General features: G+C 45.1%; 1 protein-coding gene across 1 annotated transcript in view; it reads left to right on the top strand.

The window, feature by feature from the left end:
- CLDN15 (claudin 15) overlaps nt 1-14,954 on the top strand; it is a 187,269-nt gene that overhangs the window by 63,769 nt on the left and 108,546 nt on the right. The window lies entirely within an intron of this gene.

The following is a 14,954-nucleotide window of genomic DNA, read 5'->3' on the forward strand; positions in this document are numbered from 1 at the left end:
AAATCACAGTATCGAGCACTGCATAAAAATAGAAAAAGGAAGGTTTATATGAATCTCTATGATAGAGACTCATTGACGGCATAATACATCCGTCGTTAACCTAGGACTTCCAGTCTGATAGGTTTCTGAGGGATTCTCTTCCAATATTAAGTACACTAGAGCGGATTAGCCACATATCAGTGTCATTTTTCTTGTTTTGTATAGTTTTACCTTATTACGACACTAGTCTTGCTGTACCAGTTTGATTTAGCATTATGGACACAAACATACACTTATTATTCAATATCACAATTCTTCATGTACAGCCACAAAACAACCTTTTAGGGTTGATAGTGTTCACAATGAGCTCCTTTTATTATCGACCAGATAGAGATAAGAGTTTTCAGTTTGGGCACAGTATAAGTTATCACAAGAACAAAATATAAGAAAATCGATGGGCTGCATTAGGGGCTTATAGCCTATTTATGTTTAAATAAAAGAGATCTGCAAGAAACAAAATATTTATTTTTATTTTGACTTATAAAACCACTTGCCTCTGAAACATGTTCAAAACAGAATAATCCATTTGTGTATCTAAAAGATGAAGATGTGATTCCGTGTGCCCCAATGAAAGGAGGCTTTAATTCTGCTTCCATTTAATGTCCATATATTCCATCATCTTTATAACATCAGGCTTCCCAAGGCAGATTACAACAACAGTTAAGATGAGCCCATTAGGAAACAGGATATCCTCACTGAAATTTGGCCATCTGTATTGTATACAGTGTATTTATTTAGTTTTTAGTGTAGTAAAATGAGCACAAAATACAGAGCTTAAAATAGATGTTTCTACCAGCTGCAATAAATTTTTAAGCTGTTTTAGTGATATTCAATTGTAATTTCATGATATTTCATGATAGACCTACCAACCAGGAACTCTATTAGTCTATCACATACGTTCCTGAATCTCCACTATCCCAGCTGCAAAGGAATAAAATATAAATTAACAAATGCATCCAGTTTCTCCTATACAAGCACGCAAATATGGAATGAATCACCAAAATCCATAAAAACAACTCACGACATAATTAATTTCCATAAATTATTGAAAACCAATCTATTCAAAAAAGCATACCACAATTAATTCCATCCTAATTTGACAGTAAACAAATTCACACTAGATCCACACAATAACGTAACTCTTTATTTTCCTAATCGTCCATACTAATTTTATCATGATTTGAAGTTTATATTCCATTGTTCAAGACATTATACCATTCCTGAAGTTTTACCCATTACCTTTTATTTCTTATTATGAAAATGAACTTCCTTACATGAATACCTAACCCACTCTGTCTTCCTTCACCTATGTATTTCTCTTTTCTGGAATTGGTGATCACCATTACGGAACAATTGTAAGCCACATTGAGCCTGCAAATAGGTGGGAAAATGTGGGATACAAATGCTACAAATAAAAATAAATAAATAAATAAATAAATATTTATATCTACATATGGGAAGCTTTCAAATAAATTAAAAAGCTGTCCAATAGGTTAAAAAAAAAACTTTAGTCCTCCACCTTTTAAGGCATTGCCTATCAAATTGAAACAGCTTTAGACAGATGAACCAACAATAAAGAACGACAATGTGGATACAACACTCTCCACTCTCTACTCTCATCTCTCCCTACATTCCTCCCCGTGACCTCTGCTGGCTGGGCAAATCTCTCTTGTCGTCCCCCTTCTCCTCCACTGCTAACTCCAGGCTTCGTTCCTTTTCTCTCGTGGCACCTTATGCCTGGAATAAACTTCCTGAGCCTGTACGTCTAGCTCCATCTCTACCTGTTTTCAAATCAATGTTGAAAACCCACCTTTTCACTGCTGCTTTTGGCTCCTAGCCACTACTCATTTGCCTCCTCCCTTGTTCCTTCTCACCCAGTACTTAATTGTCTTGTCTGTCTGTATTATTTTAGATTGTAAGCTCTATTGAGCAGGGACCGTCTCTCTATGTCAGGTGTTCAGCGCTGCGTGCGTCTGGTAGCGCTATACAAATGCTAATAATAATAAGCTCATAGGTTTGCTTGCTTTGTTTTGAGTGTACTAGAGATGATGACTGCACGGGGAGAGGAAACAGAGATTAACCAATTTGGCTTCCTTGCTTGCTCACTTCCACTCCTGTGTATTAAACCTCCATGGTTGGCTCCACGTTTCTGTGGCGTACCAAGGGTGGGGTGGTCCGCCCCGGGTGTACGCTGCTGGGGGCGTGCAGATAGGGTTACCATAGTTTGTCCTTTCAAAAAGAGGACACATGTCCCGCCCCCTACCCCGCCCACACTCCGTCCCTTTCACATCCTCATCCCGCCCACACCCCACCCCTTTTGCAATCTCACCACGCCCCCTGTCACATATTCCCCTCCCCTCCCCCAGGTCACCTCCCCTCCCCTTACTTACTATCTACTACCCTGGTGGTCTAGTGACCTCTTTGGGTTGGAAAAAGCCCCCTCTTTCCTGCCCGGAGCTCTGTCCTTGCCCTGCATCCTGTTGCTGTGATGGTCTCGTGATTCAAAATGGCCGCCAAGAGTTGAAGTCTCGCGAGGCCGCTTCAACTCTCGGTGACCATTTTGAATCCCGAGACCGTTACAGCAACAGGATGCAGGGCAAGGGCAGCACTCCAGGCAGGAAAGAGGGGCTCTTTCCTGCCACGAAGAGGTCACTAGACCACCAGGGCAGTAGATAGTAAGAAAAGGGGAGGCTAGGATAGGCCCGCCCGCCCGTTTGTCCAGAAATCCGGACAAACGGGCGGACTGGCAAAACCCGTCTGGACGCCTGCACATGTCCTCAAAAAGAGGACATGTCCAGGTAAATCCGGACATATGGTAACCCTAGGTGCAGAGAGCAGCCACGCGCCTGTCGGCTCCGCTGGTTCCCTGCTCCCTCTGCCCCGGAACAGGTTACTTCTGCTCCCTCTGTCCCGGAACAGGTTACGCGGGGGGGGGGGGGGGGGTGTGCATCGGCGATCCGCCCCGGGTGGCAGCCGACCTGGGATCGTCACTGGGAAATGTGTGGAACGGGTGTGCTTTTGCTATTCAGATGCTGCCTTTGCAGTGGCAGTTCTATCTCAGGGAGCTGCGACTTCCCACCCTAATTACCGTATTTTTCGGACTATAAGACGCACTTTTTTCCCCCAAATTTGGGAGGAAAATGGGGGGTGCGTCTTATAGTCTGAACGTATTCGACTTCCGGGATCCCCAGCCCGCCCTCCCTCCGAGTTCCGAGATCGCCCGCCCTCCCTCCGAGATCCCTCCCGCCCGCCCTCCCGAGTTCCGAGATCCCCTTCCCTCCCTCTGAGTTCTAAGTAATTTTACCTAGTCGGGGCAGCAGCAGAAGCGAAAACCATGCAGCCTTGGCACGTCACTCTTCCCTGTTCTGTTTTTCTCAGCTCTGGTCCCGCCCACTGAGGGACACCTCCAACACCCCCACTGGACCACCAGGGAGGAAAGGTAGGAGAATTGAATTCAGGCCCCTGCCTCTAGGGAGCAGATATTAGAGAGCCCGGGGGAGATGCATAAAACTTAACAGGCCGGCAACGTCAGCCTTTTACCAGCTGGTTTAGCGAGCGGGGAATCCAGCGATGAATGCACAGAGGGGCTCTGCAGGCTTTTACCATTCATGATGGCAGCAGACACTGGAAATCGTAAGCTAATGTATTTAAATGAGTTATTCAGTATTCATGTGCATTCCAAGGGATGCACAGAAAGAACTGCCTACCTTTAGCAATAGAAATTTTATGGGAGGTCAGAAGCTGTCGTTGCATGATGGCAGCTTCTCGAAGGTGCAGTCAACAGGAGGATCTGAGGTTAAGATAAGGGCTTTGGGGTTGGGGGTAAGAATGATGCATAGAGGGCTTTTGTAGGATGGAAGGGGCATGAGACTCTTTCTCTCCATGCAGCTAAGACAGCAGAATCGCAGAACAACAATAGCACAAGCCAAGCTGCTCTTTTCGTTGATTTTCTACCTCCTGCTGACCTATCTTCCAAAAAAAGTATTAAAAAAACATGATCTCTCTTATACAACCAGCAACGCTGGGACCAGTCCATGAGGCAGAAAATGGCCCCTGAGTACCTGAAAAATAGGATGATCCTTTGCACACTGCCAAGGACATAGATACAATTATTTATAGTTATTAACAACCCTACCCTCCATCCACCTCCCCCGCAATTATGTACCTCCCAAACCCCCCCTCCCCCCATTATATCTCAAACTTCTATTAACATGAGTAGCCACTGCGGGGGAGGAGGAATATGATCCATTGCCTAAAAATATATTTTTTAATATTATGGCGGGTTAAGAAGTCTGCTACATGCCAGTATTTCTCCCTCTCTCTCCTGCTATACCTGCCCCCCACCTACCTACCGACCCGCCATGGGACCAGTACCTATCTCTCTTGCACCCTGAATCCCCTCCCCTGTCCCCTGTTGTCTGGTATCTTATCTCTCCATCTCTATCGGCAAAGAATCACTCTCCCCCCTTTCTGGGTCAGTCCAGCAACCAGTAATGTAGCCCAAAAATGCTCCCATGTTAGTTGAAAACATATGCTATCCCTTGAGGTAGCCTCCTTCCTCTTCCATCGGTGCCGCCTCGAAAATGGCAGCGCCCAGCCCTGCCCAGTGCATCCTGTGATTTGCTGGGCGGGGCTTCACACCATATAAGGGTGGGGGTACTTGGGGTCTGGTGGTCCCATGGTATTTGACAGCTCCCCCCCTCGGCGAATCGACACCCTCCCGACCAGCTCCTCCACCCTACCTTTAAAAAGAATATCGGGAGGCGAAGCGCAGTGCCTCGCGCCTGCCCTGCACATAAAAGAAATGTGGACCGTCGGGTCTTCCCTCGCTCTGTCTGTCCCACCCTCCGCTGACGCAACTTCCTATTTCCGCAAGGGTGGGACAGACAGAGCGAGAGAAGGCCCGACGGTCCACATTTCTTTTACGGGCGGGGGGGGGGTGTCATCGTGCTGCACCCGGGGGGGTGCAACGGCGAACCGCCCCACCCCGGGTGGCAGCCCCCCCTGCTACGCCACTGCCTCAGGGCTCTTTTTGGTCTTTTCTGGATTTCCATATCTTAGCTTACTGCACTTTCTACTGTGTAATTTGTGAGCCTACTTTGTGTTCTTACATTACCCCTATCTTCCAATATACATACCAACGCCGTTTTGGAACATAAGAGTCACCCAAAGGTCCATCTAGCCCCGTATCCTATTTCCAACAGCAGCCAGTCCAAGTCGCAAGTACCAGGCAGAGTCTCAAAAAGTAACAAGATTCCATGCTCCTTAACCCCAGGGGAATACAGTGGCTTTCCCCACATCTACCTTAATAAAAATGAATGGACTTTTTTTTTTCCAAGGAGGTTGTCCAAACCTTTTTTAAACCCAGCTACATTAACTGCTTTTACCACTTGCTCTGGCAGTGAGCTCCAGAGCTTAACTATACAGTGGTGGAAATAAGTATTTGATCCCTTGCTGATTTTGTAAGTTTGCCCACTGACAAAGACATGAGCAGCCCATAATTGAAGGGTAGGTTATTGGTAACAGTGAGAGATAGCACATCACAAATTAAATCCGGAAAATCACATTGTGGAAAGTATATGAATTTATTTGCATTCTGCAGAGGGAAATAAGTATTTAATCCCTCTGGCAAACAAGACCTAATACTTGGTGGCAAAACCCTTGTTGGCAAGCACAGCGGTCAGACGTCTTCTGTAGTTGATGATGAGGTTTGCACACATGTCAGGAGGAATTTTGGTCCACTCCTCTTTGCAGATCATCTCTAAATCATTAAGAGTTCTGGGCTGTCGCTTGGCAACTCGCAGCTTCAGCTCCCTCCATAAGTTTTCAATGGGATTAAGGTCTGGTGACTGGCTAGGCCACTCCATGACCCTAATGTGCTTCTTCCTAAGCCACTCCTTTGTTGCCTTGGCTGTATGTTTTGGGTCATTGTCGTGCTGGAAGACCCAGCCACGACCCATTTTTAAGGCCCTGGTGGAGGGAAGGAGGTTGTCACTCAGAATTGTACGGTACATGGCCCCATCCATTCTCCCATTGATGCGGTGAAGTAGTCCTGTGCCCTTAGCAGAGAAACACCCCCAAAACATAACATTTCCACCTCCATGCTTGACAGTGGGGACGGTGTTCTTTGGGTCATAGGCAGCATTTCTCTTCCTCCAAACACGGCGAGTTGAGTTCATGCCAAAGAGCTCAATTTTTGTCTCATCTGACCACAGCACCTTCTCCCAATCACTCTCGGCATCATCCAGGTGTTCACTGGCAAACTTCAGACGGGCCGTCACATGTGCCTTCCGGAGCAGGGGGACCTTGCGGGCACTGCAGGATTGCAATCCGTTATGTCGTAATGTGTTACCAATGGTTTTCGTGGTGACAGTGGTCCCAGCTGCCTTGAGATCATTGACAAGTTCCCCCCTTGTAGTTGTAGGCTGATTTCTAACCTTCCTCATGATCAAGGATACCCCACGAGGTGAGATTTTGCGTGGAGCCCCAGATCTTTGTTGATTGACAGTCATTTTGTACTTCTTCCATTTTCTTACTATGGCACCAACAGTTGTCTCCTTCTCGCCCAGCGTCTTACTGATGGTTTTGTAGCCCATTCCAGCCTTGTGCAGGTGTGTGATCTTGTCCCTGACATCCTTAGACAGCTCCTTGCTCTTGGCCATTTTGTAGAGGTTAGAGTCTGACTGATTCACTGAGTCTGTGGACAGGTGTCTTTCATACAGGTGACCATTGCCGACAGCTGTCTGTCATGCAGGTAACGAGTTGATTTGGAGCATCTACCTGGTCTGTAGGGGCCAGATCTCTTACTGGTTGGTGGGGGATCAAATACTTATTTCCCTCTGCAGAATGCAAATAAATTCATATACTTTCCACAATGTGATTTTCCGGATTTAATTTGTGATGTGCTATCTCTCACTGTTACCAATAACCTACCCTTCAATTATGGGCTGCTCATGTCTTTGTCAGTGGGCAAACTTACAAAATCAGCAAGGGATCAAATACTTATTTCCACCACTGTATGTTGAGTGAAAAAAATATTTCTTCTCTTTGTTTTAAATGTGCTGCTCTGTAACTTCTTGGTGTGTCTTCTGTCTTTGTATTTTTGAAAGAGTAAACAATCGAATCATGTTTGCCTGTTCCATTCCATTTAATGAATTTTTCTTTTTTTTTCCCCAACACCTCTTACTATGTACTGTCTTGTGACTAATGAAAGGTGGCTGAGCAAATATCTAACTAAATTAAACTTAGTCTCTCCATCTCTTGGTAATGATGCAGTTTCTCCTGTTTTCTATGCTTTTAAGTAATACAGTCTTGCATACAATCTCATATTTTCTTGGGATGCAGTTACTCACTCTTTATGGAAGAGATGTAGGCTCTTACCCTTATCTTGAGTAGATTTGAAGGGGCATTTTCAATATAACATCTAAATATGAGTTTGGAAGTTTTGGGAACAACATGGCCATTTTCAAACCAGAAATGTCTAACTTTGTGTTTTGAAAATGGTCATTTGATAGATGTTTTTGTGCTCAGTGTGTCTATCTTTTAGGACCATTTTTGAAAGAAGAAAAAAGTCCGAGGGAAAAGCGCACAAAAACAAGCCATTGGGGAGCTAGCATTCTTAGTAGATTGTCTACACAGACATCCCAGCAGAGAGGTGGGGCACATAAAAGGTCCCAGGTACCCATTTCACCATTACCTCCTTATTTTGTATGAGTAACCCTCCAAAACCCACCAAAAACCTACTGTATCCAACTGCACACCTCTACAATAGCCCTTGTGCCTGCAGGTGTCATCTATATGTAGTACACTAAGTTGGTGAGTTTTGCAGGGCTCACACATTCCATGACAAGTGTACCAGTTAAAGTGGGATATGTGCCTGGATCCCCTTCTCTACAGTTCACCGCACTGACCATTACACTACTCCAGGGACCTGCTAGTTAATCTAATAGGACTGACTGTAACATCTGAAGCTGTCATAGAGGATGGTATTTACTGTTTCTTTCACATCTTTTGGGGTAGGAGGGGGTTATTGACCACTGGGGGAGTAAGGAGGGTCATGGCTTAATCCCTCCAGAGGTCATCTGGTCATTTAGGGCACCTTTTGTGACTTAGGTGTGATTGAAACAAGTTTAGACCAAAATGCCTAGTTTTTAGCCCTGGATGTTTTTGCTTTGTTCCATTATGGCAGAAAAACATCCAAGTTTTGGGAATGGCCAAATTCCACCCCCAACACGCCCCTTTGTGATTTGCACGCACTACAAAGAAAACATCTCAAATCAGAGTTTTGAAAATCGCAATTTAGATGTTTTTCTGAGAAAAACGTCCAAATGTCACTTTATGCCACTTTAAAGACATTTTTCTCTTTTGAAAATGAGCCCTTACGTCTCTTAGATTGTGGTATAGTCAGTATAGCTTCTCGCGCATTTTCTATGAGAGATGCAGTTGCCGTCTCTAATCTATGAAATTCTCAAGCTGTCTTTGTCAGATATGCAGTCTTGCTGGATTTGCTTTTATGTTTTATTTTATGCGTGCTAAGTTGGATTTATTTACTGATTACTACAAGGCTAATTTTGTATAGAACACAGAGAGCAGAATTTAAATGTCCGGGTCATGACAGGCTCAGTGCCTGCAGTATTTTAGAAAAAGAATCTGCCAATTGTGATGATTGTTGTCTTAATCTTACTTGTGTTTATAAGTAGTTTTCTACATTTTTGTTTGTTTATAAGTAGTATTAATATGTTTATATTGATTTTTATGTTATTGAGTAAATTCCTTCAAAAAGGTGGTCAATAAATCCTAATCAAACATAAACGGCAAGTGACCGTACTCACTCGCAAATGCGCAGTAGAGACCTTCTCTGCCCCGCCCCCACGTCAATACGTGATGACGGGGGGCGGAACACAGAGGGTCTGTACTGCGCATTGCTAAGGGAGGGACACCGCCGTCTAACGCTCCCCCCACCCGAGTCGCCGCCGCCACCCACCTTCTACCTGGTCGGGCCCTCGCTCCACTATTGAAACAGCGAGGGTCCGGGAACGCAGCACTGAGCTCTGCTGAGCTGCCGACATCGCCCTTCCTTCTTCTTCTCTGCCTCTGTCCCGCCCTCGACGACGTTACGTCACACGAGGGCGGGACAGGCAGAGAAGAAGAAGGAAGGGCGATGTCGGCAGCTCAGCAGAGCTCAGTGCTGCGTTCCCGGACCCTCGCTGTTTCAATAGCGGAGCGAGGGCCCGGCCGGGTGGAAGGTGGGTGGTGACTGCTCGGTGGGGGGGCGCGAACTCGGAGGGGGAGGGGCAGCGGCGAACTCGGCGGTGGGGGCGGGCCTTTCAACCCCCCCTTCCTATAATAGCCCGTTTTTACAGGCTCAAAGGCTAGTAAATCAATAAAATAAATACATTTTCCTCATCTTGATTTTATTGTTAGATACGAATATTATTTTCTGGATTGTGTCATTTTTGCAGCTTTTTATTTTATTTTGAATGTATATTATATTATATTATATTATATTATATTATATTATAAAGACTCCCGAGGCAGGCCAGTTGGATGAAACACGTCCTTGTTGAGTCTTATAAGCTACATAATAAATTTGGACTCTTTAAGCATTGTCTAGAGACCATATCTTTGTGCACATATATTTGCCAGCATGTACCAGCAGAAGAAACCTTTAGAAATATGCACATGGGTAAAATGAATGGCACAAACCCAGCAGCTTCCATGTGGAGGTGTCACACTTAACTGCATAAGAGATGGCTATCTCTAATGCTAGTGTCCGTACATAGCCCAGCATTTAATATTAGGGTATAAAGCCAGCGGCAGCTATAAAAACATTCACCTCCTCTGGCTGAATATTTACGCTATGTAGGTTTTTGCCTCAAGCCATCCTGACCAAACCACACCCTCAGCCCATACCCTTGAAATCTCTATGTGATTGCCATGAATAACTAGCAGCTTTCTAAAATTGCTATGTACATATATATGTAATCTACACATGTAAATAATACTAATTACACGTGGAGATGCTTTTAAAATAGAGGGCTACGTGTTGTTAACACTGTTACTGTGTAATGCTGTAAGCTTCATTGGTTGCAGTCAAAAAGACAGAATGCCGGAAAGCACATTTGAAGCAGGCGAGTTGGAGAAACTAAACAAATTCTCTGTAAACTCGGAGGATGTAATGGGCCAGTTTTGCAAACTGAAGAGTAGTAAATCACCAGGACCTGATGGTATTCATCCCAGAGTATTAATAGAACTGAAAAATGAACTTGTAGAGCTACTGTTAGTAATATGCAATCTATCCCTAAAATCGAGTGTGGTACCGGAAGACTGGAGGGTAGCCAATGTTACGCCGATTTTTTAAAAAGGTTCCAGAGGAGATCTGGGAAATTATAGACCAGTGAGTCTGACGTCGGTACCAGGCAAAATGGTAGAGGCTATTATCAAGAATAAAATTACAGAGCACGTATAAAAACAAGGGCTGATGAGACAAAATCAGCACGGATTTAGTAAAGGGAAGTCTTGCCTCACCAATCTACTGCATTTTTTTTGAGGGGGTGAACAAACATGTGGACAATGGGGAACCTGTGGATATTGTGTATCTGGATTTTCAAAAGGCGTTTGACAAAGTGCCTCATGAAAGACTCCTGAGGAAACTGGAGAGTCATGGGATCGGAAGTAGGGTATTACTATGGATTAAGAGCTAGTTGAAAGATAGGAAGCAAAGAGTAGGGTTGAATGGTCAGTATTCTCAGTGGAGAAGGGTAGTTAGTGGGGTCCCGCAGGGGTCTGTGTTGGGACCACTGCTTTTTAACATATTTATAAATGACCTAGAGATGGGACTAACTAGTGAGGTAATTAAATTCACAGATGACACAAAATTATTCAGGGTCGTCAAGTCACAGCAGTGTGAAAGATTACAGGAGGACCTCACGAGACTGGGGGATTGGGCGTGCAAGTGGCAGATGAAGTTCAGTGTTGACAAGTGCAAAGTGATGCATGTGGGTAAGAGGAACCCAAATTACAGCTATATCATTTAAGGTTCTGCGTTAGGAGTTATGGACCTAGAAAGGGATCTGGGAGTAATCGTTGATAAGACGTTAAAAACATCTGCCCAGTTTGCTGCGGCGGCTAAGAAAGTGCACAGAATGTTGAGTATTATTAGGAAAGGGATGGAAAACAAACACGAGGATGTTATAATGCCATTGTATTGCTCCATGGTGCGACCGCACCTCGAGTATTGTGTCCAATTCTGGTCACCGCATCTCAAAAAAGATATAAAGGAATTAGAAAAGGTGCAGAGAAGGGCGACGAAAATGATGAAGGGAATGGAACGACTTCCCTATGAGGAAAGGCTGAGAAGGTTAGGGCTCTTCAACTTGGAGAAAAGGCGGCTGAGGGGTGATATGATAGAAGTCTACAAGATAATGAGCGGAATAGAGCGGACAGATGTGAAGCGATTGTTTACACTTTCAAACAACAGCAAAACCAGGGGACACAAGATGAAGCTAGAATATGGTAGATTTAAAACAAATAGGAGAAAGTTTTTCTTTACTCAGCGTGTAGTTAGACTCTGGAACTCGTTGCCAGAGAATGTAGTGACAGCAGCTGGCCTTAAGGAATTTACATAGTAACATACATAGTAGATGACGGCAGAAAAAGACCTGCACGGTCCATCCAGTCTGCCCAACAAGATAAATTCATATGTGCCACTTTTTGTGTATACCTTACCTTGATTTGCACCTGTCTTTTTTAGGGCACAGACCGTATAAGTCTGCCCAGCACTATCCCTGCCTCCCACCACTATATGTTACCTTATTGTAACATATAGTAACATAGTAGATGATGGCAGAGAAAGACCTGTACGGTCCATCCAGTCTGCCCAACAAGATAAACTCATATGTGCTGCTTTATGTGCATACCTTACCTTGATTTGTATCTGCCATTTTCAGGGCACAGACCGTAGAACTCTGCCCAGCACTAGCCCTGCCTCCCATCACCGGCTCTGCCACCCAATCTCCGCTAAGCTCCTGAGGATCTATTCCTTCTGAACAGGATTCCTTTATGTTTATCCCACGCATGTTTGAATTCCGTTTCCATTTTCATCTCCACCACCTCCAGCGGGAGGGCATTCCAAGCATCCACTACTCTCTCCATTTTTCTTGAGTCTGCCCCCCTTCAATCTCATTTCATGTCCTCTCGTTCTACCACCTTTGCATCTCCGGAAAAGGTTCATTTGCGGATTAGTACCTTTCAAATATTTGAACGTCTGTATCATATCATCCCTGTTTCTCCTTTCCTCCAGAGTATACATATTCAGGTCAGCAAGTCTCTCCTCATACGTCTTGTATCGCAAATCCCATACCATTCTCGTAGCTTTTCTTTGCACCGCTTCAATTCTTTTTACATCCTTAGCAAGATACGGCCTCCAAAACTGAACACAATACTCCAGGTGGGGCCTCACCAACGACTTATACAGGGGCATCAACACCCCCTTTCTTCTGCTGGTCACACCTCTCTCTATACAGCCTAACAACCTTCTAGCTACAGCCACCGCCTTGTCACACTGTTTCTTCGCCTTCAAATCCTCAGATACTATCACCCCAAGATCCCTCTCCCCGTCCGTACCTATCAGACTCTCACTGCCTAACATACGTTTCTTGTGGACTACTACTCCCTAAGTGCATCACTTTGCATTTCTTCGCATTGAATTTTAATTGCCAAACCTTAGACCATTCTTCCAGCTTCCTCAGAACCTTTTTCATGTTTTCCACTCCCTCCGGGGTGTCCACTCTGTTACAGATCTTAGTATCATCTGCAAATAGGCAAACTTTACCTTCTAACCCTTCGGCAATGTCACTCACAAATATATTGAACAGAATCGGCCCCAGCACCGATCCTTGAGGCACTCCACTACTGACCTTTCCCTTGTCTGAGCGAATTCCATTAACCACCACCTTCTGGCGTCTGTCCGTCAACCAGTTCCTAATCCAGTTCACCACTTCGGGTCCTATCTTCAGCCCATCCAGTTTATTTAAGAGCCTCCTGTGGGGAACCGTGTCAAAAGCTTTGCTGAAATCTAAGTAGATTGCGTCTATAGCTCGTCCCTGATTCAATTCTCCTGTCACCCAATCAAAGAATTCAATGAGATTCGTTTGGCACGATTTCCCTTTGGTAAAACCATGTTGTCTCGGATCTTGCAACTTATTGGCTTCCAGGAAATTCACTATCCTTTCCTTCAGCATCGCTTCCATTACTTTTCCAATAAAGGGTTTGGACAGATTCCTGAGGGAAAAGTCCATTGAACATTATTAATTTTATTTTTTTTTGGGGGGGGGGGGGGGGGGGTTGCCGGGTTTTTGAAGCCTGGATTGGCCGCTGTCGGAGACAGGATGCTGGGCTTGATGGACCCCTTGGTCTTTCCCAGTATGGCGGTGCTTATGTACTTATGTAAAATAACATAGTAGTATAGTAGATGATGGCAGATAAAGACCTATACGGTCCGTCCAGTCTGCTCAATAAGATAAACTCAATACTACTACTACTACTACTATTTAGCATTTCTATAGCACTACAAAGCATACGCAGCGCTGATATGTGATACTTCATAAGCCCCCCCCCCTCCCCCCAGATATTCAGCTAGCAGCTGGCTAAGGTTAGACACAGATATCAGTGCTGGACCATGTCTGGGATGGCAGGATTGAATATCTGGACATGACCCAGCATGTGCTGGCTGCCGGTATATATGTGGATCCTAGCTGATATTCAGCCAGGATTCCCATAGGACACATATGGGGGTTCTGTCAGTCACTCTTGCAGTTCCCTGATCTTTCCAATCTCCCATGGCTCCCTGAGCCAATCCCCCATTTTCTGATCCCTGTGATTCCCCCTCCCACCCTTTCCAGATACCCCCTGGTACCCAGTGGGACATGGCTGGAGTGGTCCTCTTTCTACTCCTGCCCTATCTGCTCTGGGTTTAAAAATGGCGATGCTGCCCTCTAGCGGTAGTCTTATGGTACTACTGCTGGGGGGTCAGCCTTCCATATAAGGATAAGAGGCTTGTATTCATTTTATTTTACAGTATTTGCATTCTGTCTTTCTTACTGCAAGCAAGACTGCTTATATGGAAGGCAGACCCCCAACAGTAGTACTGCAAGACTACTGCTAAGGGTCAGCACTGCCATTTTGAAATTGTGAGCTGAAAGGGTGCTGCTCCAGCCTCATCCCACTATACACCATGGATCATCTCTAGGTAAATCCTGGGAGTGACCACGGGTCTAGGGAGATGGTTAGGGGGTTGGAAAACAGAGTGGGGAGACTGGGGGGAGGGATTGGTAAGGTCGAGTTTGGCAACTTATGCAGGTGCTGGCCAATATTCAGTGCTGGTACCTGCATAGCTAAGTGGCCAAAAATAAAAGAGCCCTTGGTTATGCTAGCACTGGCACGGTATATGACCTATGCTCGCATAGGTGCCATGTCCTCCCCAACACCGTCCCCAGACCATTCTGGCAATGCCTAGGTTTTGATTGTGTGGTTTGAGCCAATATTCTGCAGCACTGCCCATCTGCAGCTGGCTGAATTTGGACTCCAATCTCTGCGCCAGAGATATAGTCTCAGGCACTTCCTACTCAATAGTACTATATCCTTCCTCTCACTCCCATTATGCAGTTACTATGATGAGATGAGTGATGATGTCTGTCTGTCTCTCACTCACTCACTCATGAGCAATGACTTATTATTCCCATTATTCAGAAGACTTGGACTTTACAGTTACTATCGCTGAGTCTGTCTTAGTCTTTCTCATTTCCTATTTCACAGTCTCTCTCTCTCTCTCTCTCTCTCTCTCTCTCTCTCTCTCTCTCTCTCTCTTGCTCTCTTTCAAAATAGTCTCTCCAAGTCACTCTTCTGATCCTATTATC

The sequence above is a fragment of the Microcaecilia unicolor genome, chromosome 14 (assembly GCF_901765095.1).
Source record: "Microcaecilia unicolor chromosome 14, aMicUni1.1, whole genome shotgun sequence".
Taxonomy (NCBI): Eukaryota; Metazoa; Chordata; class Amphibia; order Gymnophiona; family Siphonopidae; genus Microcaecilia; species Microcaecilia unicolor.